This window comes from Ochotona princeps, chromosome 10 (genome assembly GCF_030435755.1).
Source record: "Ochotona princeps isolate mOchPri1 chromosome 10, mOchPri1.hap1, whole genome shotgun sequence".
Lineage (NCBI taxonomy): Eukaryota > Metazoa > Chordata > Mammalia > Lagomorpha > Ochotonidae > Ochotona > Ochotona princeps.
The window spans coordinates 1,181,407-1,208,483 of NC_080841.1; the positions used below are offsets into that span (position 1 = coordinate 1,181,407).

At 61.0% G+C, this 27,077-nt stretch overlaps 1 protein-coding gene across 1 annotated transcript in view; it reads left to right on the top strand.

Annotated features, from left to right (window-relative positions):
• Positions 1 to 4,494: 4,494 nt before the first annotated feature.
• The window catches only part of C10H1orf21 (chromosome 10 C1orf21 homolog), a 74,743-nt gene continuing 52,160 nt past the window's right edge, over positions 4,495 to 27,077 (top strand). Inside the window, exon 1 of the mRNA XM_058668942.1 lies at positions 4,495 to 4,741. The gene's annotated coding sequence lies outside the window, so the exon portion shown is untranslated. The remainder of the gene's footprint in view (positions 4,742 to 27,077) is intronic.

The following is a 27,077-nucleotide window of genomic DNA, read 5'->3' on the forward strand; positions in this document are numbered from 1 at the left end:
GGGCCCTGGGAGAAGGAGGCTGGGCAGAGGACCTGCTCGGGTCCCGTCCTTGGGCCTCTCCTCCCAAAAGGGATCGGGACCTTTTGGACACCTCCACAACCCCTAGCAGGTTTTAGGGTCCCCAGGGGACCGAGGTCCCAAGGGCCCTGAGCCTGTTGAAGCCCAGCAGATGCCAGGAGATGAACTCACTCCCTTCTCTGGCAGGATGCCCGAGGTTTGGGCCGAACCCCTGTGTGGTGTCATGGCTGGGCATCAGGCCCTCTTCCATGGGCCCCGCGTGGCCTTGCCCTCAGCCCTAACACCTGAACCTTGTCACCTTCCTTCTGAGGAACGCGAGCCGAGAGTGGGGACATGCACCGTGGCCAGGCTTAGTCGGGGCAGGAGATCTCAGCAAGGCTGCCTGAGGAATGGCCAGTATCCGCACCGTGTTTTCTGAGCTATGACCTTGTCACTGTGAGAATCGTCTTTTCCATTGGCCACTCACCCCATTCAGTCCTCAGTAACTGTGTGTAAGATTGGGCAGACCACTGGAAGCAGCGCCCTTCCCAAACTGCAGTGCGACCAATACTGAGGGCTGGGCCGCCATCTCCACGCCTGGGCCCAGGGTGGCTCCTGGTCCGTCCATCCTTCTGGAGCAACTGGGAAGAGGTGAAGCCGGCTCAGAGCACAGGTGGTGGGGTTCTCCCTCCTCTTCTCCCGGCTGGGCCTGCTCCACGGCCCAGTGAGAGGCAGAGGGATCCACCCAGCCCTCCCTGAGGGCACCCGGGCCAGGACCTGCAGGAACCCCCACACCCCTCCCACCCAGGGAGTCCTGGAAGAGAGACGCGCAGCAGTACCTTGGGCCTCAAGCCAGGAGAGACCCAAACAGATACGGGGGAACCAAGACTCCAGTGGGCCATACCTGGGCAATGCCAAGGCTGGGCACCAGGGCAGGGAGGCCACCGAGGGCCGGCGGCTGGCGGCACCCTGCTCCCACCCCTCCAACTTCTCCTCACTGCTCTCAACTTCCGTCTGCCAGACATTTGCAACTACGATAACGATAACGGCAAACACCTGCCCCGAGGAGAGACCCAGGAAGGAAGGAGCAGCGGAAGAGCCACTTCAGCTCTGGAGATGCTGTCAGAGACCAATTAGAACCATTAGCAAGCCATTAGCATTGACTCAACTCCCAGCTCTGCTTCCCAAGGAGTTGTCCTAGACAGTGACCCCAGTGCTTACAGGCATGCGCACGTGCACACACACACACACACACCACACACACACATCACACACACACACCACATACCACACCCCACACACACATCACACATACCACATACACATACATACACTGCACACACCCACACACACCACATACACACACCACACACACACACCACATACCACACCTCCCCACATACACCCCCCACACCACACACACACCCCACACACACATCACACACACCACATACACATACACTGCACACAACCACACACACCCACCACACCCACCACACACACACACCACACACAGACACCACACACATACACACACACACACCCACACACCACACCCACCACACCACACACACAGACACCACACACATACACACACACCCACACACCACACACACCACACCACACACACATCACACACACCACACACACCCACCACACATCACACACACACACACACCACACATCACACACACCACACCACACACACACACACACACACACACACACAGTATCTGGATGGCAGAGCCAATAGAAAGGAGCAGCTGGGCCCGGTGTGGACCCTCACGATGAGGGACTCTGGATACCCCGAAGGAGAGGCGCACAGCCGCCAGGGTCACCCGGGTGGAGCTGCAGTTAGACCTCCCGGGTTCTGCCCCAGGTCAGACGGCTCTGAGCAGGGTCGGCAGCGGGGTGGGCAGCGGCACTGAGGCCTGGTGTGGGCCAGCCCCTGGAGGGAAGCCACAGGACAGGGCAGGGAGAGGGTCCTATCTGAAGACAAGCTCAGAGGAGGCTGGGCAGAACTCGGGGCGCACGGCCCTCTGCCGAGCTTCCTGGCCAGAAGCCTGGAACGCCATCCGCCTCCCGTCTGGGCCAAAAAAAGATGATCAGTTTCGGGGGAACTCCAGAGTCTCTGAGGACATGGAGTCCAGAGTTGCTGCTGGTGCGGGAGGCCCGCAGGAAGGGGTGGGCTTAGAGCAGCCCAGGGATGCCACCAGCCCCACCAGCTTGCCTCCTGCTCCAGCGGGCCTAGCCACCGCCCGCCCTGCACCAGGGGTCCTGGGCAAGGGGCTCCTTTGGGCGGCCCACCTGTACTGTGGAGGCCCACCTGTGTGCCCCTGCAGCAGCCTCCAGCCCACCGGCCCTGCCTGGTCCATAGCAACAAAGCAGGTATCCTGTGAGGCTGGGGTCCTGGTTTGTGGGGGTGGGGTCCTGGTTTGTGAGGCTGGGGTCCTGGTTTGTGGAGGTTGGGTCCGGGTTTGTGGGGTTGGGGTGCTGGTTTGTGGGGCTGGGGTCCTGGTTTGCGGGGCTGGGAGGAGCTGCGTGCTTCCCCAGCCCACAAGAAGGCGTTTTCAAACGGAGATAGCTTTTCCTGGAGTCCTGGACCTTGTGCCTGCGGAGCGCAGTGCCTGCCAGGGCGTGGCTGAGCACACAAGGTCTTGGGTGTCAGGACCTAATTAGCCTGCCCCTCCAAGGCAGCCTTAGGGCAGTGCGGCCCTCCAGGACACCTGGACACTGCTGCTGTTCCTCAGGCCCTGCCCAGGAACGCATGTCCACCGAGGGCTGACAGGCAGGTGCACGGTGTTCTGAGGCGCTGAGCAACCGGGGCTGTTAGCTGGCTAAGTGACCCTGAAATGGACACTTGGAAGCCCTTGGCAACCCCTCCCCCATGGTGCCCTTTTGTTCACACTGAGCTCAACCTTTTGGCCCCCTGAATTCCAAAATGTTCAACAAGGAACACACACGACCTTGCTTAATTTAAAAGTGAGCTTTGCACATTTACAAGAACGCGTGGATTCTGTTGCAAGCAACACGGGCGGCTGGGGATCTGATTCCGCTCCTGAGAGGAGAAAGGATGTATGTGACGCCCATGACAGATGAATCTGCGGAGGCGCCAGGTGAGGACAGCAGAACACTGGAATGGTGGCCAGCCCAAGAAATAGGGCGGTCTGCTTACAGGCGGTGGACCCAGTGCTCAGCTAAGAAACCTAAGGCCTAAGCCACGCCCACCAGACTGCAAGCCACGCCCATACCCAAAGCATCCGCCTACCAGGGCGTAAGCCACGCCCCTGTCTGCAGGACCCGCCCACTAGGCGCAAGCCCCGCCCCGCGGACCCGCCCACTAGGACCTAAAGCCGGCCGGCTAGCTGTTGGGGGCCAGCACGGCGGCGCAGTGGGCAGATCCTCCGTCTGCGGCACCAGCGTCCTGTAGGGGTGCCGGCTCCACTTCTGCTCCTGATAATACACCGTGGGACACCCAGGAGACCCTGGCTCCAGGTTTCCGACCTGCCCAGCTCCAGCCGTTGCGGCCATTTGGGGAACGAACCAGCAGATGGAAGATCTCTGTCTCACTTTCTCTCTCTCTCTCTCTGTAACTCTTTCTAATGAATAAAGAAACAAAGAAAAGATGTGCGCGCCTCCGGGGTGGAACTACGGTGCCCTGAGGGCGGCGAGCGCCGCTCCACACGCGGGAAGGCAGGGCAGGGCTGGGCACCCCGGCGCGCAGGGCTCCAGAGGGGCCGGGGCCGGAGGGGCGCGGGGAGGACCCCGGGGCTGGCGGGGAGGACCCCGGGGCTGGAGGGAGGCCGGGAGGACCCCGGAGCTGGCGGGGCGCGGGGAGGACCCCGGGGCTGGAGGGAGGCCGGGAGGACCCCGGAGCTGGCGGGGCGCGGGGAGGACCCCGGGGCTGGAGGGAGGCCGGGAGGACCCCGGAGCTGGCGGGGCGCGGGGAGGACCCCGGGGCTGGAGGGAGGCCGGGAGGACGCCAGAGCTGGCGGGGAGGACCCCGGGGCTGGCGTGCCTCAGCGCTGACCCCTCCAGCTCTCGGGGCTGAGCGGCCGGCGCGGGCCTCTCCATTGTTCGCGTGGCGCTCGCGGCCGGGCCTGGCGCGTTGCAGAGGCCGTGCGGGGCAGCGGGGCGCGGGGACACGCACCGAAGGGCAGCAAGGTCCGCCCGGGGCCCGCGGGGCGCTCGGCACGCGGGGAGAGCGGGAAGCGCCCTCGGCGCGGGGTGCGAACGGGGTCCGCCTCTGCGACCCCCAGGCCTCCGGCAAGCTGCGAAGTGGCGCCCAGGACCCGGCGCAGCCCCTCCGGCTCGGGGGCAGCGGGTGCTCAGGGGGACGCGGGCACAGGCGGGCGCGCACTATCCCCGCGCGCTCGCCTGCGCGCTCCTCCCCGTGCTCCGGACGCGGGGCCCTGGCTCCGGCGGGCCGCCTTCCTCCCCGGGCGCGCGGCTGCCGAGTCCCCGCCCGCTGCCCCGCCCCGCGCCGCCCCTCCCGCCCGCCGGGGCCCGTCGCCGGCCGCGCTGCGTGCCCACTGTGCCAGCCGCCGCGCTCGGGGCCGGGGAGCGGGCCGCGCGCCGCCGCCGCTTCGCGCTCACGCCCGCGGGCCCGCCCGGGGCTCGGCTGGTGCCACGGGAGGCCGCGGGCCGAGCCGGACGCGCCGTGGCCGCCGGAGAGGAGCAGGAGGAGGAGGAGGGGCCGGCGGAGCGGGCGGGGGGCCGCCGCAGCCCCCCGCGGACGCCCGAGGTGAGCGCGAGCGGCGCCGCCCGAGTGGGGCGCGGCGGCCGGGGAGGCCTGCGGGCCGCGCGACGCGGGTGCGGGCTGCGAGCGGCGGCCGTGACGCTGCGGGCCGGCGCCGAGGCCGGGCCCGGCCGACCCGGGGCCCCGGGGCCCGCGTGGGGCGCCCTTTCGGCGCGCCCGGCCCTGCACGCAGCCGGAGGACGCGGGGCCGCCGAGCGGGGGGGGGGACCGGCGCCTCCTCCCGCCCCGCCCGACGGACGCGCCGCGGTGCGCGCTGCGGGCCCCGGGCTCCCCGGCCGCCGCTGCCCGGCGCGGGGCTGCGGGCTGGGGTCCTCGCCGGCGCCCCTGGCCGAGCGGGCTCCCCCGGTCGCTGCTGGGGTGGGGGCTGGCGGCCCAGCGTCGGCGGCCGCTCCCGGAGCGCGCGGTCAGAGATAAAAATACCCGCCCGCGTTGGCCCTGGGAGGCGGGCGCGCTTCCGAGAGGAGCACCCTGTTTCCAGCTGGAAGTTGACCGCCCAGAAGCTGTCTCTGGGAAAACCGTTTTAAAATAGACGCTTCTGCGGGCCCGCGCTTGAGTTCGGGGAGCGAGGGCAGCTCTGGAAGTGACCCGGAGCTCGCGGAGACGCACCGGGGGACCCCTTCCTCCCGGGGTGCGTCCCGGTCTGGACCGTTTGGGGAGCCTGCTCCCCGCCCCCGCCCGCCTCGTGCCCCTCCCAGCCCGCGGGAGCCGCCCTCGCCCTTCGGCTGGGTGGGATCCTAGAGCCTAGGCGGACCAGGCGTGAGTAGGTGCTGTTTACACTTAAACTCCTGATTGCTAAATTTGGGGGAGGGGGCTCTGATCCCTCAATCCCCGGTTTCCTGGCCCATAGGGTTCGCGCGTCCGGTGTTGGTCCCCTAGAAGTGCAGGTGACCAGACCATCAACGTGGGTCTGGACCTGGGCGCCTCTCTCCGGGACTTCCAAAGTGGGAAGTGAAGTGCAGGGACGGCTGCGTGGGGTTGTGGGCGTGGGACCTTCATGGTTCACAGATGCGCCCTGGGAGTGTCACTGCCCTCAGTGCCTGCTGGGATGGGAGCCCAGGGCTGTGGGCCGCCTGCGGGGTAGCCCAGTGCTCCTGCAGGCCAGCCTGGTTCCCACCTGCAGATTTCCCCGGGGAAACATGGCGGCAGACCCATGCCCTGCACCACCCGGAGTTTACGCCCAGGAGTCCCAGAGGCCTCAGAACTTCCTTCTTCAGGCCTAACTCATCCCCCTGGCCCAGGGTCACTTTGCCATTCCACGGGGGATCCTCACATCAGTGAGTCATTCTCTGTGCAGGTCAGCAGCCTCTCCCGCTCTTGGGAGCAACATCTAGTTGGCTTGGCCTCAGCCCCGAGGGCCCGCAGACCAGCAAGAGTGGTGGCATCCCCAGTGGCTTCCTCCACAGCCCTGGGGTTTCCTCCTGCAGGGTTTGTTTTGTTTTGCTTGTCAAGAAAGGAGCCAGCACGGGGAGGGAGGGAGTGTGAGGGCAGGAGGTCGATGCACAGGTGTGGCCCCCTGGTCCTGTTGGCCCCCAGGGGTAGGTGTTCTTTCCAGCTCTGCTGGGAGGGTGGCCCTAACAGGCTTGGGAGGGAGCCTGGGGTGGGGGAGGATGCATTTACCGGAGGAACTGGTCAGGTGTCCCGCGGCCTTTCGGAGGGCAGAGGGAAGAGCAGGGGTCCCTCCTGCACCTTTGCCAGCATGTTGCTGGGGTGTACTGTTCTGTGCCTGTTCACCTGAGCACTGGACTCGGCCAGGGGCCTTATCTATCAGAAGAGCTGGTGGCTGATGGGCCCAGGGATCACACAGGTGTGAGCACCAGGCTGTGAGCCCATGCAGGTGTTCAGGCCGCGAGTGCCTGCAGCTGTCTGGCCAGCCTCTTCCCCCCAGCTTTGCTCTGCAGGGTGAAGGGTGTCTTTTGGCCACCCCAGGGTTCCTCCTGGATCTGTATTCCAGAAGCCCCGTAGCAGCAGGGAGGTACGAGCTGTGCTCAGTCAGGCCTCCCTCCATAGATAGATGGAACTTGAATGCAGATTGTGGCAGCGCTGGGAGAGCTGCAGGGACAGGGAGAGGGCTGTGGAGGTGTGCTTGTGCTGGGGAGTTGCAACAATGAAACTGTATTTCAAAGGATGGGACAGTTTGGAGTTCGAGATCGTAATTCAAGGGCTTATCTGAAGTGGTGTATAAATTATATATGTAGATATTTTTCAAGTAGGCAATTATTTAGCTCCACTCTCCAGGTTCTGAAGTTTAATTTTATGAGTTACAGTTGCAACAAGAAACAACACGACAAGCTGTGGTTATGCAATTATGACAGGCGTGCTGGAAGGCACACGGTGCTGGCAGTAGCAGGCCCCGCCCAGCTCCCAGCAGTGTGTGCAGCTCCAGCTGCAGGGGCGTCCCTGGCTCTCATGTCTCCTGTGTGGCTGGACGTGGTGGGAGGCCTGGACCCCTCATTCCCACGTGTGGAGGCCAGATCAGCCAGCCGTTCCTTCCCCGTCTGACCAAACCGTGGAGAAGAGACCTTCCATCAGTCCTAAGTTTCCCAAAATCAGTCTGAGTTTGGGTTGGGAGGGGGAGGGCTCTGTGCCTTAGGTGGGACTTGGACAGGACAGGGATGTGGCCAGTAGAGACTTGTCCCCTCAGGAATTGGGGATCCATGGTCCTCAGCTGGCCAGTCACTGGGGTGGGGAGGGAGCCTTCCTGTTGGCAGTGCCCTTTCTGCCCCTGTGTCCCGAGGCCCTGGGCAGACCCTGCCGGCCAGCCGGGGTCTCCCTTGGGGCAGAGTGGGCATTGAGGAGTGGTGTCCGTGGGTTCCACCTCTTGTTCCTTTTGCTTGGCTGCCTCGGCAGTCAGTTGGGATGGACGGAGGGGCGTGGTTCCAATGCTGGCTTCCACCTCTCTCCTGTCACCACCTCCTTAGGTCACGCAGGTCCTCAGCCTGGGCTGCGGTGGACCCCTCGGGGCTCTACTCTCCTACTCTGTGCAGACCCACGGCTCCTCCCTCACCTGCTGCCTGTGCCCCCAGGGCGCAGCCTGCCCTGCCCCGCCCACTCCCCTGCGAGCCCTGTCTCCAGCCTGAGCCTGCCTCAGCCTGCCCCCCTGCACACGTTCACTGCCTGCCCGCCTGGCCAGGGCACCCCATGTCCCTCTTGTGTTAGTCCTGCGTGGTACCTTGCTAAGTTAGTCCGAGTCAAGCAACGTGGTAACATGGGGGCCTGTGCTCCGTCCCTCGGTTAAGCTCGTTTGCTGGGTAAAGAGAGAGGAGGCCTCTTGGTGCTTGTTGTTGAAGATTTTCACAACACTGCTTCAGCGGAGGCTTGGAGATTTTCCCTAAGAGCGCCCTGAGAGGTTTAATGCACCCCTCGCTGCACTTGCCAATCACACAAGTAGGGGTGGCTTGTTTGATTTCATCCTCATTAGCATTTTCCTCCCCCTCCTCTGGTTTAATGCCTGTCACTGTAACTCAGACAGTTCTTGGTGCTCCAGCTGGAGGGGAGAGCTGTCACCATGGCCTGCCACCCTGCGGGCACTGGCAGCCTGTGCTGGCCTGGCGGTAGGGCAGTGCTCCCACCCAGGGTTAGGTCAGCTCTGGCCCCAGTGCCTGAGAGCTCCCACGGACGGCTGGTCGGCAGGATCAGCCCTGGTGTGCGCTGTCCGCCTGGGTGGCAGGGAGAGGGGAGGGCTGGAGCAGGACCGGGTCCCAGCTGCTTGGGCAGGTGAGGGTGTCCTTTAGGGCGTTAGGGATGCCTTTCTCCCCAGTCGCCGGGATAAGGCAGCCCCCCCAGTTCCCTCTGGAAGTTGTGTCTCGAGTGGTTTTCCTGGCAGTCCGTCCCTTGGTCACAGAGGGATGTGCAAACCCCTCGATGAAGGAAGTGAGACTCTGGGAACCTCTCTGGATTGCTCAATCCCGCTGCACATCCAGGGCTCTGGTTTCTGACAGAAGTTCCTGGAAGATCCCCTGCCGACCTTCCCCGGAGCCCTGGGTCTGTGGGAAGACTGGCCCTCCCTGTCCCTGCCCCCCAGGACCCCTAGAGCCCTCGTCTGGCTGACAGTGTGGCAGCTGTGATCTGCTTGTACACACCCTTTGTCCCCGGCTCCAGGCCCTGCCACAGGCCCTGCCACAGGCCCTCTGCATTTCCCGGTAGAGCAGGTGGCTCGGGCTGACGGTCCCAGGCTGCGCATCTCCTGCTCCAGCCTCCAGGGAAAAGTGGGTGGGACTCTCTGATCTTCCTTGTTGTGAGGTTATGCCCTTCTTTGTCACTCAGAGGGTCTATGGGTGGATGTCCTGCCTCGGTGCCTGGCACTGGAGGGCTGGGCAGAGATGGAGAGAGGCCCACCGTGGGTGCCCTTCCACCCCGCGCTGTGGGAGGGTGACACGGTGCACCCCACTTCCTGAGCAGCCGTGGTTTGCTCTGCCTTCACGGCATACCTAACTCTTCCCAGAGGAATCTGTTTGGACCCTGAGTTACAGGGTTTCTCGGTCGGGGTGGTGCTGGGGCTGATACCTGTTCCACAGGGGTCCTCCTGGTGCCACCTACGTTGCTGAGACGCAGAGCGGTCTCTCCTCCGATTCTCTCGTCAAGTTGTGAAGTCATGGGACAGATCACAGACTGGCATTTGGGGACAGTGGCCTCGGGGTGGAGTGGAGGACGGAGCATGGTGTCTCACGCAGACAGCGCTGCCGTTAACACCTGGCTCCAGGGTGGTTGTGACTTCACGGTGCATGTGTTGCTGGCTCTCCCTCCGTGAGGGCCACAGGCCAAGGTCCCATGCGTTGGGCCTGCCCCACGCCAGGGGTTTTGGCACAGGCATGTTGTTGGTCAGACCGATGGCAGAAGTGTGCTTTTCTGTATGTGGAGTGAGGTGGGATCACTGGGGAAAGCGTGTGTGAGGAAGGGGATGGCCAGTGAGTCCTGGGCAGCTCAGGGATGAATGAGGGTGGTTATGTAGGCAGAGGGCTCCCTAGGCAAGCGGTCCAGGGGATGGGGTGGACAGGGCTGCTGCACCGCTGCGTCCAGGGCTGGGAGGAGGTGTGTGTGTGCTCAGAGGGAGGTGGCGCTTGTCCTGCAGGGAGGCCAGGCGCGGCTGTCCGGCCCTGTGGGGCTGCACACGGAGCCTGCTGTTTCATGTGCGCTTGTAGTCTGAGCTGGCCTGAGAGTTTTTGTAAGACTGTATGGCAGCTGCAGTGGTCGGAATTTGGAGCCAGGCTTTGGGGTGGGGTGGGGTTGTCCTGTGTGTGTGTGGGTTGGTTCTCTGGGAGGTAGCTACCCGGGGCTTTGCATCCGCACCACACAGGCAGCCGTGGACACGGTGGTGCGTGGTACCTGGAAGCAGCTGTGCAGGCTGAGCAGGGTCACTCAGGTTCAGGTGTCAGGCGGGAAGCGGGGCAGGTCCCTCTGAGTGCAGGTGGAGGCAGGCACCTCCTTGTGGTTGGCATCTGTTCCCACTTTGCCTTCACCCAGGCCCCAGGGGTGGTGGTGGCACCACTGCCCAGCTGTGGGCACAGTGCGTGCCGAGTGGACACCGAGCCAGGCTATGTTCTTGGGGTTCTGCAGCGCCCCCCTGCACCCTTGCTGTGGGCACCTGTGCGCTGAGGGCAGGAAAGGAGGGTCCTGTGCTAATTCCTCCTGTCTGAACAGGCTGTGGCTCACGGGGGGCGGGGCTGAGTCTGTGTCCGCACCGCCCCGTGTCACACCCTCCGGTTCACACATTACCCTCCCCTGCTGGTCCCTTAGGAAGCAAGTCCCCAACACTGGAGGGATTAGATTTCGCTTGTGAACGATGAGCCATGCTTCTTTAAAGCAGCCATATCAGCACTGTCACGTCTCAGTCTTGTTTGGGTGAAGATTATTTAGTTGCAAGTCAGCGAGAGCGAGAGAGAGCGAGAGAGAGCGAGAGCGAGAGCGCGCCTCCATCTGCTGGCTCACGCCCCAGATGGCTGCAGTGGGTAGTGCTGGGCCAGACCGAAGCCAGGAACTTCCTCCAGGTCTCCCACCCAGGTGCAGGGTCCCAAGCACCTGGGCCATCCTAGGCTGCTCTCCCAGGTGCATTAGGGAGCTGGATCGGAAATGGAGCAGCCGGGATGGATTTAGCCAGTGCCCGTAGCGGATCTGGAGTCGCAGGCAGTAGCTTACGTGCTGTGCCACTTCACTGGCTCCCTGACTTCATCTTTTAAACAGCAGCTTCTCACTGCCCAGTATCTGGCCTGTGGAACACTCACTTGGATTGAGGTTTAGTGATGACTTGGTCAGGTTTAGGATTCTGGTGATGCTCCACGTTTTTGTGTTTTTATTCCCTCTCATCCAGACGACAGGCGTTTGTCCTCTGGGATCGCACGTGTCCCTCCTGCTCACCCTGCCTGTGTCCTGTATCCCCGCACACTGCTGGGGCAGGAGCCTGTTCCCTGCAGAGGGAGGGTCTGGGCGCGGCGTGGGCTGCCCCAGGGGTGGTGTATGTGAGAGGTTGGTGTTGCGTCCACTTCCTGTGCACGAGCTGAGTTCCGAGTCTGAGTTGTCTCTGCCAGGCTCCCTGGAAGGAGTCCCCTGTTTGGGGGTGTTTTTTCAGGTCTCAGTGGAGTGGAGCGTGTCTTTGTGTGTCTTTGCTCATTGCGACTCAGGTTGGCTGTGGCCGGCCAGAAACCCGCTGTGTCGGCTCGGGGGCCTCGGGCGGAGCTGCAGCTTGTCCTGGTTCCTGCTATAGCGGCTTTTCCCATGGCCGCCTGGCATTGTGCAGCTTCAGAACCAGTTGTGGGGAATGGGGTATGTGGGTGCCAGGATGCAGGCATGAGGAATGCCTGGTGCTGCCCCCCACTACCATGTAGGGGTCGCCTGCTGTTCCTTTTAGTGCCCCATCTCATCATGCTTTATGTCCATTTTTATAGGATCGTATAGGTTATTTCCCCCCGTTAGCAGTTTTGTAATCTTCACGGATATTTTTCCCAGTTTCCCGTTGGGCAGCCTGCAGGATTACAGCGTGTGGTAGGTGTCCTGTCCTGGGTGTGTCTGAGGCAGTGTTTCTGGGAAGCTGGGGAGAAGGTCTGAGTGGACCCAGGCCGGCAGCACAACCTCTGGCTGTGGAGCTGGGAAAGCAGCCGGAAGGCTTTGGTCCTGGCTGTCACACCTGGAGCCTCCCGGCCCAGCACCCTTGCTGGGCCATGGACTTGCAGGTGGTTGATGCCAGGCCTTTGGACCACGCTGTGCTGTAGGTACTCAGGATCTCCCACCTGCCGACCACGTGTGGCTGGTCCTCTGTCCTGTGGCCCTGGTCCTCTGTCCCGTGGCCCATGCCCCTGGTCCTCTGTCCCGTGGCCCGTGCCCCTGGTCCTCTGTCCCGTGGCCCGTGCCCCTGGTCCTCTGTCCCGTGGCCCGTGCCCCGGTCCTCTGTCCCGTGGCCCGTGGCCCTGGTCCTCTGTCCCGTGGCCCTGGTCCTCTGTCCCATGGCCCCGGTCCTCTGTCCCGTGGCCCCGGTCCTCTGTCCCGTGGCCTTGGTCCTCTGTGCCGTGGCCCCTGGTGATTCTGCCGTGTGTGGGGGGGTGCACATCAGCTCGGCTCTCTGCACGGGGCACTGGCTAAATAAGTGTGCGTCTGTAACATGTCGCCTCGGAGCCATCTTTGGCATCTCCTTGACTGCGTCTCCACACGTTGTGGTCTGTCCCAGTGCGGAGAAAGGCGCATGATGCTTGAGGGAAGGGAAAATCTGTGAGTTTCCATTCTTTTTGAGAGCGTATTATCGGGGATGACTGTGGAGAAGCAGAGGATGGAGCAATGCCCTGTGGCCGGCAAGGGAGGAAGACGAGGATGTGTGTGTGTGAGATGCAGCTGGGCGCAGGGCCGGTTGTGAAGGAGGGGAGGCGGTGCTGCTGTGGCCACGGGGGGGAACCGTGGGGCGCCGAGCTGGCTCAGTCCGGGATGGCCTCACATTCACAAACGTGTGTTGCGAGCGTGTCTCCTGGTTGCCCCTCTCCATCCTGGGTGGCTTGGTGGGCCAGCTGCCTCGAATGCCCGAGTGAGGTCCTCCGTCCACCATTTCTGCTTAGAGCTGAGCCCTTTCTGGAGCCCTGCTGTTGGCTCGTGGTTGTTTTTCGTGTCTGCGGTGGAGGGAAGCATAAAGAACTCCCCAGAGATGTCTCAGGATGGGGTGAGGGTGCCAGGAGCCCTGGGCAGGTGCCTGGCTGAGCTCAGATCTGTCGCACCGGGAGCCCTGTCCAGCAGGAAGCAGCTTGGGGCCTGCAGGGTGTGTGGGTGTGGAGGGAGTCGATCCCATTTTTCTTTTTTGTTAGCGTGGCCCTGACTTGGACACTGCAGAAGGAGGTGGAGCAATGCACGATCAATAATTCAGTGGTTTCCCCAGGTCGGCAGCTGCAGACAAGACCCGGCACAGATGGAGTGGGCAGCAGGCGACAGGCCCTGCACTTGGCACACTGGGGGCACGGGGGAGGGGCTGGTGTGTGGGGCACGGTGGGCGGTGAGCCCCACGGGGCTGGTTGGTCCCCAGGGCCCAGCATCTGCTCTGCCACAGAGGACTGGCCCTTGGCGAGGAGCAAGCCAGGACGCCCTGTAGCAGCGCAGGGACATGTGTGACGTGAGAGTCGGGATCAGCCGTGCTCTGCGGAGAGGAGCAGACAGGGAGTACAAGTCAGGAAAATAGACGGCCTTACATTTTTAAAATAATATCCAGTAAACAGATGGCGAGGTTCCTCCAAAGAATTTATTGTTCTGGGCAGCGGCAAGTGGGAGAAGAATTGTGTGCAGAGCTGTTGGCTGGGAAGCGGTGTGGAGGTGTGTCCTGAGTATCCACTCATGTCAAAAGAGGAGGTAGAGTCTCAGGATTAAGCCAGGTTGTCCCCGTGGCTGCCCTGGACTTTGGGCGTGGACCCTAAGTTCTGAACGACCTGCACGTCCAGTTCGACCTTGGCTCGGTGGGCGCCGCTGGTCTGTCTCTAGGTGGCCGGAGTGGGCTGACGTGAGGTTCGGCTGGTTAGGGTACCAATGGCATGTGACGTTACGGGACCAGAACTCACAGTGGAAATCTCTGTGTGTTAGACGGAGTTGTTTGACTCAGATGGTATTAAAACCGTACAGGAATAGTGCAGTTGAAATATATCCAGTGTGGACAGAACGTCTCTGTGTTTAATGCCTTGTTATTTATTTATCTTTTATTTTTGCCAAAGATGAATGGATCTTTGTGGGTTATGTGATCAAATGCAAGGATCTCTGAGGCTCCATCTGGGTTTCAGGTTTTGGCTTTTCAGTGAGCTTGGAAGACTGCTGACCGAGTTCCAGACTGTCCTACAGGAGGACTGGGGCCTTGGCTATCTTGCGGGTCGCCTGGCTGCTGGTCAGCTTTCCCAGCTAGTGTCAAGACAGGACATATCATGTTGGAGTGACCCCGAGGGGCTGCACTGTGCAGTCTTGGTCTCACAGGGTGGAAGTGGTACCAGCAGGAATCCACTGGGAGAGCACCCGTGGTTCTGTCTGGTGTCTGAGTGGGAGCCCTGGGGTCGTGTGGCCCCTCCTGCCCCATGATGCTCTGGGCTGCCAGAGGCTGGGCTATGACCCCAGCCCTCCTCTGGTGGCAGCTGGCTGACAGGGATGGTTCAGGCAGTTCTGCGCTGTGGTCACCTTCAGCTAGGCCCAGCCGGGTCACAGTCGGACAACTGCCAGCGTCTTTACGTGCCTGCCAGGCCAAACCCAGGAGCCAGGGTCTCTGTTGTGGCTCCCATGGGTGTAGGGACCAGGCCCATGGGCCATTCTGTGCTTTTGCAAGTGTGTAGCGGGGAGCTGGATCCGACGGGCCTGCTTCCTGTCTGTGTTCTGTGTCCTGTGGGGGCCTCCACAGGCAGGTTTTTCATTTCTTCCAGCAAAGGATGGTTGGCAGGAGCTTGGTGTGCTGTGGTGTGTGTTTTCTTACGTGTGTGTGTGGGAGGAGGTGTGTTAGGGAGACTCTCGATGTTTGCTGGAGTTGGGAGCAGGTGTCCGTGGGGTCCATGGGGTCTCAGGCTGACTGAGCGTCAGTGCCCGGTTCTGCTTCACAAGGCCGGGCAGTGTGTGGACATCTGCAGGGCTGTCCTCTCTTGTGGCCAGGGAAAGGGTGAGTCCTCAGGGGCAGTGCAAGCCACACCTGTGCCAGGGATGCTTGTCTGTGCCCAGTCCTGGGATGGCCATAGCGCTCTGGGGTTCTGGCGGGCAGGGCGCAGTGGTGCAGTTGGTCAGCTCCACCCTGCCAACCCCAGAGGTTGGAGATAGATGGCGGCCTTGCCACCGAGAATGCAGTTGTCGGTGGGGTGCCATCAGGTGGCCCCCTGCTGGGGGAGAGGCCAGGAGGTCATGTCGCACAGCTCAGCATCAGCACGCTGGAATGGTGGCCCTGCCTCAGCCCTGCCTCAGCCCTGCCTCAGCCCTGCCCATTTCCCTGGGACCTGTCTCTCGGGCACACAGTTCAGTTCCGTCTCCACCTCCTGGGTATGCCTGTTCCCCAACGTGTGTGCTCTTACATGATGTGTGGTAGTGTGGTCCTCCTATGTGCCCAGCTTTGCAGCGGGATGTGGCCACAAGCTGCAGAGTGAGCTCCAGAGCCCAGTGCTGCACTTGGGTCAGCCTGCCACAGCCTGTCTTCTGGAACTTTGGCTTTGACACTGACGAGCAGCAGTGGTGCCCCTGCCTGCCCTTGCCCAGACATGCTCTGATGGAGCTGAGCGGGGCGGAGGGGGGTGTAGAGACTCACTTTCTGTGCCTGGGGAGTGTAGCCGTGAGGATGCTCCTTCGAGCGCCCATGTCCCACATGGCAGTTCTGGAGCGCGATACCACCCTGTCCCTCGCTCCGGATTCCTGCTGCTGCAGACCCCAGGTGGCTCAGGTGGCAGGTCTTCCCTGCCCGCCAGTGGAACCTGGGTTGGGTTCCATGCTGTCAGGTGTGCCCTGGCTGTTGTGGCCCTCTGGGGTGTGAACCACCAGAGGGGGACCCTGAGTGCTTCTCCGTGTCTCTCCACCTCTCTAGGAAATTCAAAGAGTGCTTGCAGGTGCAGGGGCCCAAGGACTTGGGCCATCCTCCTCTGTTTTCCCAGGCAGGGAGCTGGATTGGAGCCGCAGAAGCCAGAACTGAAACCAGCACCCATGTGGGATGCAGGTGCTGCAGCTGGACGCGTAGCCTGCGCTGGCCCCGTGTAGTGGGGCTTTTAGTCTGGCAGAACTGTACGTGTGTGCGTGCTACCACTGTGGGGAGACCTCGGGGTCTGATGTGGAGCAAGGCCTTCCTGAGAGTGCCTTTGGGGTGCACTGTCCCTCTTTCAGAGCTTTACCCGCCGCACCCTAGCAATGTGAGTGAAGAATTTCACAGGTCATTTGGAAGTTTCATGCTGTTCATTGTTTCAGGTGGCATACAGCTGTATTCCTTTGTACGCATGTCCACGTTGAGTGCGTTGCCCTCCTGGTCACCATGCCATGGCTGGCTAGCTTCTTGTCACCTGGCATGGCGTTGTGGGACCACTGTTGTAGTTGCTGGAAGTGCCTGGGGTGACAGAAGTGCCGTTTGCAGGGCATAGAGATGGTGGCATGAGGTGGGTGCCCGGGGCATAAACTCCATCATTATGTAGGTGATCCTGGCAGCAGTGGGATGGTTCCCACCAGCAAACCGACCATCCTTCTCTGCCCCTGTTGGCTCAGGACAGGCAGACGGGGTCGTAAAGCTACTGAAACATGCAAAGATGTTTGTTTCACTCATTTCACTTGTTGCTGCAAGGAACTATGTATCTTAGTATTTTTTTATAGTGGGTAATTTTAAAAAAAAGATTTATTTGGGCCCGGCGGCGTGGCCTAGCGGCTGAAGTCCTCACCTTGAAAGCCCCGGGATCCCATATGGGCGCCAGTTCTAATCCCGGCAGCTCCACTTCCCATCCAGCTCCCTGCTTGTGGCCTGGGAAAGCAGTTGAGGACGGCCCAAAGCTTTGGGACCCTGCACCCATGTGGGAGACCCGGAAGAGGTTCCAGGTTCCCGGCTTCAGATCGGCACGCACCGGCCCATTGCGGCTCACTTGGGGAGTGAAACATTGGATGGAAGATCTTCCTCTCTGTCTCTCCTCCTCTCTGTATATCCGGCTTTCCAATAATAATAATAAAATCTTAAAAAAAAAAGATTTATTTTTATTGCAAAGTCAGAGAGGAGGAGAGACAGAGAGGAAGATCTTCTGCCCGATGATTCACTCCCCAAGTGACCGCAACAGCTGGAGCTGCACCGATCAGAAGCCAGGAACTTCCTCCAGGTCTCCCATGTGGGTGCCGGGTGCCAAGGCTTTGGGCCGTCCTCGACTGCTTTCCCAGGCCACAAGCAGGGAGCTGGATGGGAAGCGGGGCTGCTGAGATTAGAATCAGCGCCCAGATGGGATTCCAGCACATTCAAGGCGAGGACTTTAGCCGCTAGGCCACCATGCCAGGCACTACAGTGGGTAATTTTAACATAAGAAACTGCAGGAGAGAAAACTCAAAGTGCTGCGGGAATTAAAAAAATGAAAAGTTGATCACTGCATTCAATAGCTACATGCACACTCATGTAGGGGCTCATCGCAGTATGATACAGGTGTGTTCAGATGTCAGCTCACCTCTGCGTTGATGACTTATGTGCACACTCATACGCATTCTTTGCATTTGTGTGGACACGTGTGTCATCTCGTTGCTGTGTGATGGACATGCACACATGTTTGAGCTCGTCCGTGTGTGATGGACGTGCACACTCGTGTGTGAGCTTGTCCGTGTGTGAGCTCATCCGTGTGTGTGTGATGGACGTGCACGCTCGTGTGTGAGCTCGTCCGTGTGTGATGGACGTGCACACTTGTGTGTGAGTTCGTCCGTGTGAGCTCGTCCATGTGTGTGTGATGGACGTGCACACTTGTGTGTGAGCTCGTCCCTGTGTGAGCTCGTCCGTGTGTGAGCTCGTCCGTGTGTGTGTGATGGACGTGCACGCTCGTGTGTGAGCTCGTCCGTGTGTGGTGGACGTGCACACTTGTGTGTGAGCTCGTCCGTGTGTGAGCTCGTCCGTGTGTGTGTGTGAAGGACGTGCACACTTGTGTGTGAGCTCGTCCGTGTGTGATGGACGTGCACACTCGTGTGTGAGCTTGTCCGTGTGTGATGGACGTGCACACTCGTGTGTGAGCTCGTCCCTGTGTGAGCTCATCCGTGTATGAGCTCGTCCGTGTGTGATGGACGTGCACACTCGTGTGTGAGCTCATCCGTGTGTGATGGACGTGCACACTCGTGTGTGAGCTCGTCCGTGTGTGAGCTCGTCCGTGTGTGTGTGATGGACGTGCACGCTCGTGTGTGAGCTCGTCCGTGTGTGATGGACGTGCACACTCGTGTGTGAGCTCGTCCCTGTGTGAGCTCGTCCGTGTGTGAGCTCGTCCCTGTGTGATGGACGTGCACACTCGTGTGTGAGCTCATCCGTGTGTGATGGACGTGCACACTCGTGTGTGAGCTCGTCCGTGTGTGATGGACGTGCACACTCGTGTGTGCGTCTGTGGGAATTCTGGCTTCAATTATGGAGTTTGGTGTCTTTATCCATGATCCTGTTGTTGCTGCGAAGCGAGCCAGATGCCTGAGCCACTGCCGGCAGACACTGGGGCGCCTGGGCCCTACCCAGTCAGGTTACAGTCCAGAGAGAAAACCGGTTTCCTGGGTCGCTGGGCACAGCTCACTGTCAGCAAGAACAGCGCATGCCACTCAGCCCGGCTACTTGCCCCCTTGGGTCACACACTCCAGCAGACACAGTGGCTCTCTCCCTGGCCCCCATGTGGGCAGCAAGGAAGACAAGCCCCACAGAGCTGCACCAGGCTCGTCTCGTGTCCCTGGGACTGTGCTCTGGCTTAATGGTGACACAGGCTGGGTGGCCTCCTCCGGGGTGGGTAAGCCATTGGCAGGAGGTCTGGGAAGGGGAGTTTGAGGCCTGATGGGGACCGGAGCGGCCCATGTGGGTGGGTGAGTGAGTGTGGGCATACTTGTATGAGAGAGAGAGAGAATGAAGCTGTGTGTCTGTGTGTGAGAGAGAGAGGAGGAGGAGGAGAGAGAGAGAGAAAGAGAGAGAGAGAGAGAGAGAGAGAATAGAGGCCATGTGTACGTGAGAGAGGGAGAGAATGGATCCTGTGTGTATGTGAGAGAGACATCTTCTGTCTGCCTGCCCACTTCCTGATGCCCCAGTTGGCTGCAACAGCCAGGGCTGGGCCAGGCAGAAGCTGGGAGCCTGAAACTCTACCCAGGCCTCCCCTGTGGGTACGGGGGTCCATGCCCCTGGGCTGTCCTCTGCTGCTGCCTCCCCATGTGTGTGAGCAGGGAGCTGGATGAGAAGTGGAACAGCCGAGACGTGCCTCAAGTCTTCAGGTGGCACTTGCCGGTCTTAGCAATTAAAGAGCTGAGTCCATTGCGAGTAAGGCAGGCCAGCACAGTGGCGCGGTGTGGTCTGCGTGGAGTCCCTGTGCCCTTGGGGGCACTCCTGGTTAATTGGGGTAACTGCATCTCACTTGCTCTTGGGGGGGGTCTCATGCCCATGGTGGTGCCCAGCACACAGTCAGCTGTTTTTGACTTTGCTGTCTTTGCGTGCTGAGCAGCACGCAGGAGTGAGAGTGATTCATCGAGGAACCAGGAGGCTGGGAGGCCCAGGGTGAGTGGTGAGGGCCCGGGGCTGCGCCACGCGCTGAGTGGCTGTGCCAGGGTGAGTGGTGAGGGCCCGGGGCTGCGCCCCGCGCTCAGTGGCTGTGCCAGGCTTAGCAGTCCTCTCACTTTTCACAGCCCGGCCTGGGTGGCCTGGTCCTTTCTGTGAGAGTGGGGCTCACTCCTCAGAGCGGGTGCTTGGCCCTTCCTCAGGCCCAGCTCCCGGTGCGGGAGACCAACCATAGGCAGGCAGACCCGAGTGCGTCTGCTCACCAACAGTGGGCGAGCGGCCAGTGTGCTGAGCAGCAGTAGGATCAGGGGGCAACGGATCTTGGAAAGGACCTGCCTATCTGGCTTCACTGTGGGTGAAGCGCTGATGCAGAGGGCAGCAGGAGCAGAGGTTGGCGTGGCCTTAGGGGTCCTGAGGGCAGTGCCCCGAGATGCCAGGTGGGGAAGGGGAGAGTCGCAGCCCGTCTGGGTTCTTCCCTGGAGCTGGGACACGGGCCCTGGCGGGGCAGGCAGAGCAAGCAGAATCTGTTTGTTCTGCTCCAGGTCTTTGGGGCCAGAAGCTGGCGTTTTTGTGGCCCAGGTCACCTGTGGTCAGTAGTCTCTGTGGCCTGGGGTTGTGTGACCTCTGGGGCTCAAGGCCCCCCAGGCCTGGTCGGCTTCCTTCAGGGACAGCCTGAAGCCTGGGCTGCTGGAGGAGTCAGGTGTGGCCGAGTGCCCGTGGGGAGATGACCCCGTGTGGCAGCCTGGCCACACCGCGGCCTTTTCATTGGTGAACTGAGGATCTCTGTTTATTCGAAGCCAGGGCCACAGAGAGGAGAGACAGGTCTTCCATCCGTTGGTTTTCCCCCTAAATGGCATAGCAGTTGGGGCTTGGAGAGTCCAAAGCCAGGATTTCTCCCGCGTTTCTCATGTGGGTACAAGGATCCAAGCACCTGGGCCGCCTCCTGTTTTTCCGGGTGAATTAGCAGGGAGCTGGATGGGAAGTAGAGCTGCCAGGACTCAAACTGGTGCCCACGTGTGCCACAGTGCCGGCCACCAGCTTTCTGTTTATAGTCAGGTCAGTGCTTGAGGCCACAGGCTTTCCAGTGCCCTCTGCTCTGAAGAGGCCCCTGGAAGTCCTGGTTGCCGTCACCTCCCACTCCGCCGCCGGTGGCCCTGCCTCAGGGAAGTCGCTGCTAAGGGACCCCAGAGACGCGCCACTGCCGTGCGATCGGCCCTGACCGCTGACCGGCATTGCAGATGACTTGCCCTCGCTCTAGCCTCTACTTCCTTGTTTAGTTAAGTAAGACAATAGAGTTACTGTGAAGAGCCTAGGAGATGAGGCATGTCGGGTTTAATAGAAGGCTTGGTTTACGACAAGTGATTAACACTTCCTCTTCTTGTTACCAGTGTTCCTGAATGGCCGCGGCAGCCCAGGCCCTGCTCCCGTCCCGGTATGGGAATAAGGGTTGCTGCCTCGGGCAGCTCCCATGCCGACATGTGTGTGTCCTTTGACTCAGCCGAGATGCCCTGCGGCAGACACGCCGTCGGTGAGCTGGCCGTGTACACGGTCAGCTTCTGCTTACAGGACAGGCCCACAGTGGGATTTGAAGAGTGCGTGAGGGTTGTCCTCTGGCAGATGGATGGTACCTAGGGGTGGACCTGAGGAAGGATGGGTGAGCAGATGGGAGCGTGCAGGATAGAGGACGGTGGGAGGAAGATGGGGCGGACAGGAGCGAGCCCCGAGGAGGCTATGGACGTGGCCTCTGGCTGTGCTCAGGCTGCAGCTTGAGGACCCCTTGGAAGGTGCTGCGGGGGGATTTCTCCCTGCTAACTTGTCCTGCATGTCCTTGATCGACCGTCCTGAAGGTGTCACCATCCCACAAGAAATCTTGCGGACCCCCACTGCCTGCTGTTAGGACAGGTCCGTCCAACCGTCTACCCATACTCCATCTGTCTCTCCTCCTCCACACTGATCTATCCAGTTGTCATTTTATCCCTGCCTCCTACAGTCCCCTTCCCCTCAGATCTGCAGAGCCTCAGGGGGCATGAAACCACATCCAGGCTGTCCAGGACCAGACCCAGGCTGCATGCCTGCAGGGGTGATGCCAGCTCCCCCACTGGGAACCCCCAGCTCCGTGGTCTTGGCAGACCCACACATCCTTCCTGTGCGTGGAGCGAGCTGCTTTCCACACTCGAGTTTCTGAAACCCCGTGGCGGTTGTCAATTGGTTTCTGTCAAAGGCACTGTTGGTTTGATCCTATAGTTGGGAGTGCAGTGGTGCTTGGCATGACCTGGTCAAGCCCATGTGCTCGAGAGAGCGTCACTGTCCTTAGATGCCAGCCAAGATAACCCAAGCTGACCTTAGCATACATGTGACGCCAAGTAAGGCAGTAGGGGGGGGGTGCTGCCAGCTATGCCCAGAGCCCCAGCAGTTCCACCCACCCTTGCTGTGCCCATCCCATTCCGTGCTTTCCCAGTGCCTTGCTCTTGCCATGCCCACACCGTGCCCTGGCCATGCCCATGCTGTGTCCTGGCTGTGCCCTTGCTGTGCCCGTGTCATGCCCTGGCCATATCCACACTGTGCCTTTGCCATGCCCGTGCTGTGTCCTGGTCATATCCTTGCTGTGCCCATGCCATGCCTTTGCTGTCCCCATCTGTGCCCTGGCCATGCCCACACTGTGCCCTGGCCATGCCCACACTCTGCCCTGGCCATGCCCACGCTCTGCCCTGGCCATGCCCATGCTCTGCCCTGGCCATGCCCATGCTCTGCCCTGGCCATGCCCATGATGTACCCACACTGTGCCCACACGCTTGCACTAGAGCTGCTCCCGCCTCTCCCACTCCTGTGCATGCCCGTTAGAGCGGGCAAGGTCAGAGCCCAACTTTGAAAGGCTGGCCTTTGCTTGTCAGCTTGTCTGCCTTGGACACCCCTTCCCCTGGCCCTGTGGGGTCCATCCTTCTTGGGCCCCGGCACTCCGCAGCTTTACTGGGTTCCCTCCTGCACAACCCCCACCGAGACAAAGCTGGAGGTTAGGACAGAGGAAGATTGGGCAGTGTTGGGAAGCTTGTCCCTTGTGTCGGGGGACGCTGGGCTCTGCTCCCCTGCAGAGATGGGTGTCAGTTCTCACTGGGGTCTTCTGCTGTCCCCTCTGCCTGGTTCCATTCCATGGGGCCTCTGACGCCCTCCTTCCTGCCCTGGGCTGCAGGCGTCCGCGGGACCCACGTGCTCCCTGCCTCGGGCTCCTGCCCCTTCCCAGAATGCATTATGTGCCCTCCTGTCCTGATCCGGGGCTGCCATGTCATTTGCTCACCCAAGTCCTCTCTGCCCACTCTCCTAGCATTCGCAACCTTCCTCCCTGATGACTGGTTCCACTGCCTGAGACAGGCAGGTGCCTCGGATAAGGAAGGGATGTGTGATGGGCACCCCCAGTGTGGAGTGGCTTTGTGGGAGTCCTTGTGTGTGTAGGACATCCCGCTCCTATAGCCCACAGAACCTGCAGGAGAGCCGCCCAGGGTGGTCCTTTTGACCGCCTCCGCTGTGAGAAGACCCCTTCAGAGTCCTCTTTCCTCTCTGGGCCTTCCGATCCTCAGAGGCTGAGTCCTTGGGGACCGACCTGCCTTGGAGGTTTTGCATTTCTGCACCAGCAAGCCGGGGAAATGGGGTAGGTTTTTGGATCAGGTTGGGGAGCAGGGTGGGTGACGGGAACCCCCTTTGCTCTGGGCCCCATCTGGGAGATGGTGGGGCTGAAAGCGGTGTCTCCTCCAGCTCTGGGCCCTGGCTCCATGGCGGTGGAGGGGCTGCCCTCCTCAGGGGTGTCTCCAGTCCTCAGTCCTGGAATGGATGGGTCCTGCAGGTGAGCCTGGGGACACCCATCTGGTTAGGAGAGATGGGCAGGTTAGAGATGTGGCTGTCTGCCGTTGATCTTGTTAACTGCCGATGGTCTGCAGTTTGCTTCCTGGTTTGGGGGTGTGGTAAATCATTGTGAGCCAGTGGAGCCAGTGCCCCTTTCCTGCTGCCCTGCAGGCAACCCCAAGCTTTGGGTGGTGTTTGTGTTCATTTCCTGCCCAGCGCCTGGGCTGCCTGCTGGACACTCACTGATGATGTCATGGTTTTCTTTTTTAAAGAAGAGGGGAGGGGCGCGTGTCTGCCTCGCGAGTCTCTAGTCTCGGAATTCTGAGAGTGTAGGAAGTCGACTTAATTTAGGAAGGTGGGTGGACGGCGTTTTGAGTGCGTTTCCATGGGCACTGAATGCAGCATTTGGGGGTGCAGAGGAACACAGTGTTAGGGAAGGACCGGTTTGGGGGTAAGGACTGCTGGAAGTCAGGGCTTTGTACCGCCTGGAGATCCCAGAAACGCGAAAACGTCTCTATCCAGTGACTTTTGGTGCTCACAGCTCCTGCGTGTGGTCGGTACCCCTCGGGGCATCCTCACATTGAGATGTCAGGTGTCATTCGTCAGCAGATCTTGCACCCACAGTGCCCTGCCCCCTGTGACCTGTGACCTGTCTGGGAGTGCGGACAGGCCTGGCCCCTGGCCGCCCGTCAGAGGGCTCACTGTCCGCGCGTGTCAGAGCTTGTGAGGCCTTGCCTGAAGGAAGAGTGAGTGGGGTTGATGCCTTCTTCCAACTACCGGAATTCCCTGCCAGGATGCCTCCATTCTGAAAACCAGGCGTCCAGCCCCTAGAGCCCCCTTGCTGAGAGCCGGATCTGCCCTGCTGGGCAGTGTGGTCTCTGGCCTCGGTTCTTACCTGGTACCCTGGCTCTGGAATGAACTGGGTTTGCCGCCCGTTGGCCCCTGCGTGCCGACATCCATCCCCCTAGATCTGGAACCTTCCCGCTGCTCGGCTCTGGTTCTCATTAGCCTGGGGATATTTATAACTAGTGGGAGTCTGTCCTTTCTGCTCATGTGGTCTCGGGCTTCTGAGAAGGGGAGAGAGTTTGCTTCTGGCCGCTGGTTCACTCCCCAGATGGCCTCGGCGGCCCAGGTGAGGCAGGCCAACTGTCCTGGCTCCCTCAGCAGTGGCCGGCACCCAGGTCCTTGCATCGTCTTCTCTTGTCATTTCCCAGGAGCGTCAGCGGGGAGCCTGACCCCAGCCTGCGCAGTGTGGGCTCCTAGTGCACAGCTTTGCCCCGCCACCGTGCCACAGCTCCCACCCTGGGCTGCGATTTGGTTAGGATGGTGGGGGCCGTGCTAGGGTTGTGACAGATAAATGGCCTGGGTCAGGTTTGGAGCAGGGGAGAGGAGGGAGCTGGTTGGATTTAAGATGTTTTTGATGGTAAGGGATGTGTGTGTGCGTGCATAGTACATGTATGTAAGTGTATATATGTGTGATTATGTGTGTATGTTAGAATGTGTGTATGTGAATGTATGCAGAAGTTGCCTCTGGTCACCCGGGGCCAGGCAGGGCAACGCTTGCTGGACTGGCCACCTGGTGGGACTCGGTGAGGTAACGTGGACCCCCCCCTTCCCAGCATGGCTTTCATTTTCCTGGCGCCCACCCCGACTCCTGCTCCATGGACCCTCCATCCCAGGAGCGGGGCCAGGGCGCAGCCACTGCTGAAGAAACTGCTAGGCTGAGGTGTCGGGAAGCTGGGACCCTGGACGGCTGTGTGTAGGGGTGCTTTTGAAGGTCATTTGGAGGACATGACCTTTGAACTCAGAGGGTCAGTGACCCTGTAGCCCCGGCGGGTGCCGGGATGCTCTTGTTTCTGCTCAGGAGCTGAGAGGGCCTGAGTCTTGCTGTTTCATCCTGTGACTCTCGGTGCGTCTGTCTCACCCCTCTTCCTGTCTCAGCACTGGGCCTTTCTGGAAGCCAGCTCGTTCTGCAGACACAGTGAGGCGGAGGTGGGGTGCGTGCGTCTTCCTGCCCAGAGCACCCCGTGAGCTGACCCCACACAGGGCCAAGGCTGCGGTTTCAGGAGAGCCAGCAGTGACCATGAGCAAGGAGCCCTGCTGGATGCCCCAGGTGCTGCAGAATTGGGTCCCATGGAGCCTGGTGCCACGTCTTGGGTCACAGAGTGAGTGGCAGGGGACCATGGATGTCAGGTCCTGTGCTTGGCTGGCAGCACAAGCCCGTCCCCTCTTGATGACCAAGTGGACGGATCCTGCCCGTGCAGCTGAGCTCACTGTGGCCTGCAGCCCTGGGCAGGAGCTGTGAGCCCGTTGTACTTCTTCCCTTGAGTTTGGTGCTGTAGGCTGGAGGAGTAGCCCCATCCCTCGCCATTCAGCCCCATTGCCACAGAAGGGCTTCCAGGTGCATTGGGGAGATAGGCTGCAAGTGCTGGCCACAGCCTGGGGCCTGGGTACGGTGTCCTGGGGTAGCAGGGGATTTGTGGCCACCCCAAGGCCTGGACAGCTGTGCCAGCAATCCCCCTGCTGCCCTGGAGGGGCCAGGCTGTGTCTGCGAGGCCCTGGAGAAGTTTCGACGGCAGGGACGGAGGCGGCTGTGTAAGCAGGGTGGGTCACGGAGGATGCGCTTGGGGGCAGCGGGAAGAGCTGTGTCTGGTTTGTGTTGCTGCTTTCGGTCCCGGCCCTGTTCCATGGGCTGTTTCTGGCCTGCAGTTTGGTCATCGCTGGGCGTGCTGGTGTTGCAGGCCTGGTCAGACCCAGAGGGCTTGGAAGGCAGCACAGAACCCACCCCAAACGTTCCTCGAGGTTTTGTGCTAGTGGAAGTACACAGGACAGAAACAGAATCGGGACTCAGCTGGCTGGCGGCCAAGGCTGGTGGCCTGCTGTGGGGTCGGGGAGAGGCTGTGACGAGGTGGTGGGGGAGTGGCGGACGGGAGTGGTGGCTGCGCTGTGCTTGAGTGGCAAGCTAATCTGTCGCTTTCTTTTTTTGCCACTGGAAGAGCCTGTCTAAATATTGGCCTTGCAGAAGTCTCATGGTTCTGAATGCTTTGCAGGAAGGTTGAGCAGGTTCTCACGCTGGAGAGGAGGGTGCTCTGTCAGGTGTGTCAAGTGTGGGTCCCGCACCCAGCAGCCGTGCTGAAAGGCTGTGGGGAGCCTGGCACCTTTGCCAGCTGCAGCCACCTGGCAGGATGCCCAGCCGCTGCTGCGGATTCCAGGAAAGCAGTGGTTCCCCCCCACCCCGCCGTGCTGATGCCACGTGGGTGGCATGCCCCTCCAGCTTAAAGTGCAGGTCCCCTGTGATGTGTCCTCTCGCCCCCGACACCCCGGCCGACTGAAGTCCTGGGGAGGCGACCATTGGTGCTGTGCGCACAGCACTTCCTCCGTGGCTGCTGGAAATTTCCATCCTGGGAACTGCTGGCGTCCTGCGGGTTCCGTGCCGATTATTTTTAGCGAGCCGCCGCTCCTGTGCTGTCCCTGCCTAACAGTGCTGTATCTTCTCATCCTGCAGTAATTAATCTCACAGTGCTTCTCCGAAGCCGATCCTGGCTGAAGAGTGCTTCTCAGGTTTTGGGGTTTTTAAACATTTCTGAGCTAGTGAGAGGAGCCGTCTGACACGCTTGGTCAACGTGACTCAGCAGATCCATCCCAGCGTGCCTGTGTTCTCGGCTTGCTTCATTCACCAGTCTGTCCCTTCCGGGGGAGGAGGGCGGCGGTGGAGTTGTGTGGTTGCCATCACCGTGTGTGGTGGGCCTGTGCACTGGGCCCACAGGTGATGCCATGTTGTGGCACACAGCAGTGCTGCGGGCTGGTCATTGCCGCCTCGTGCCGTGAGCAGGCTGGCTGGGCTGGCAT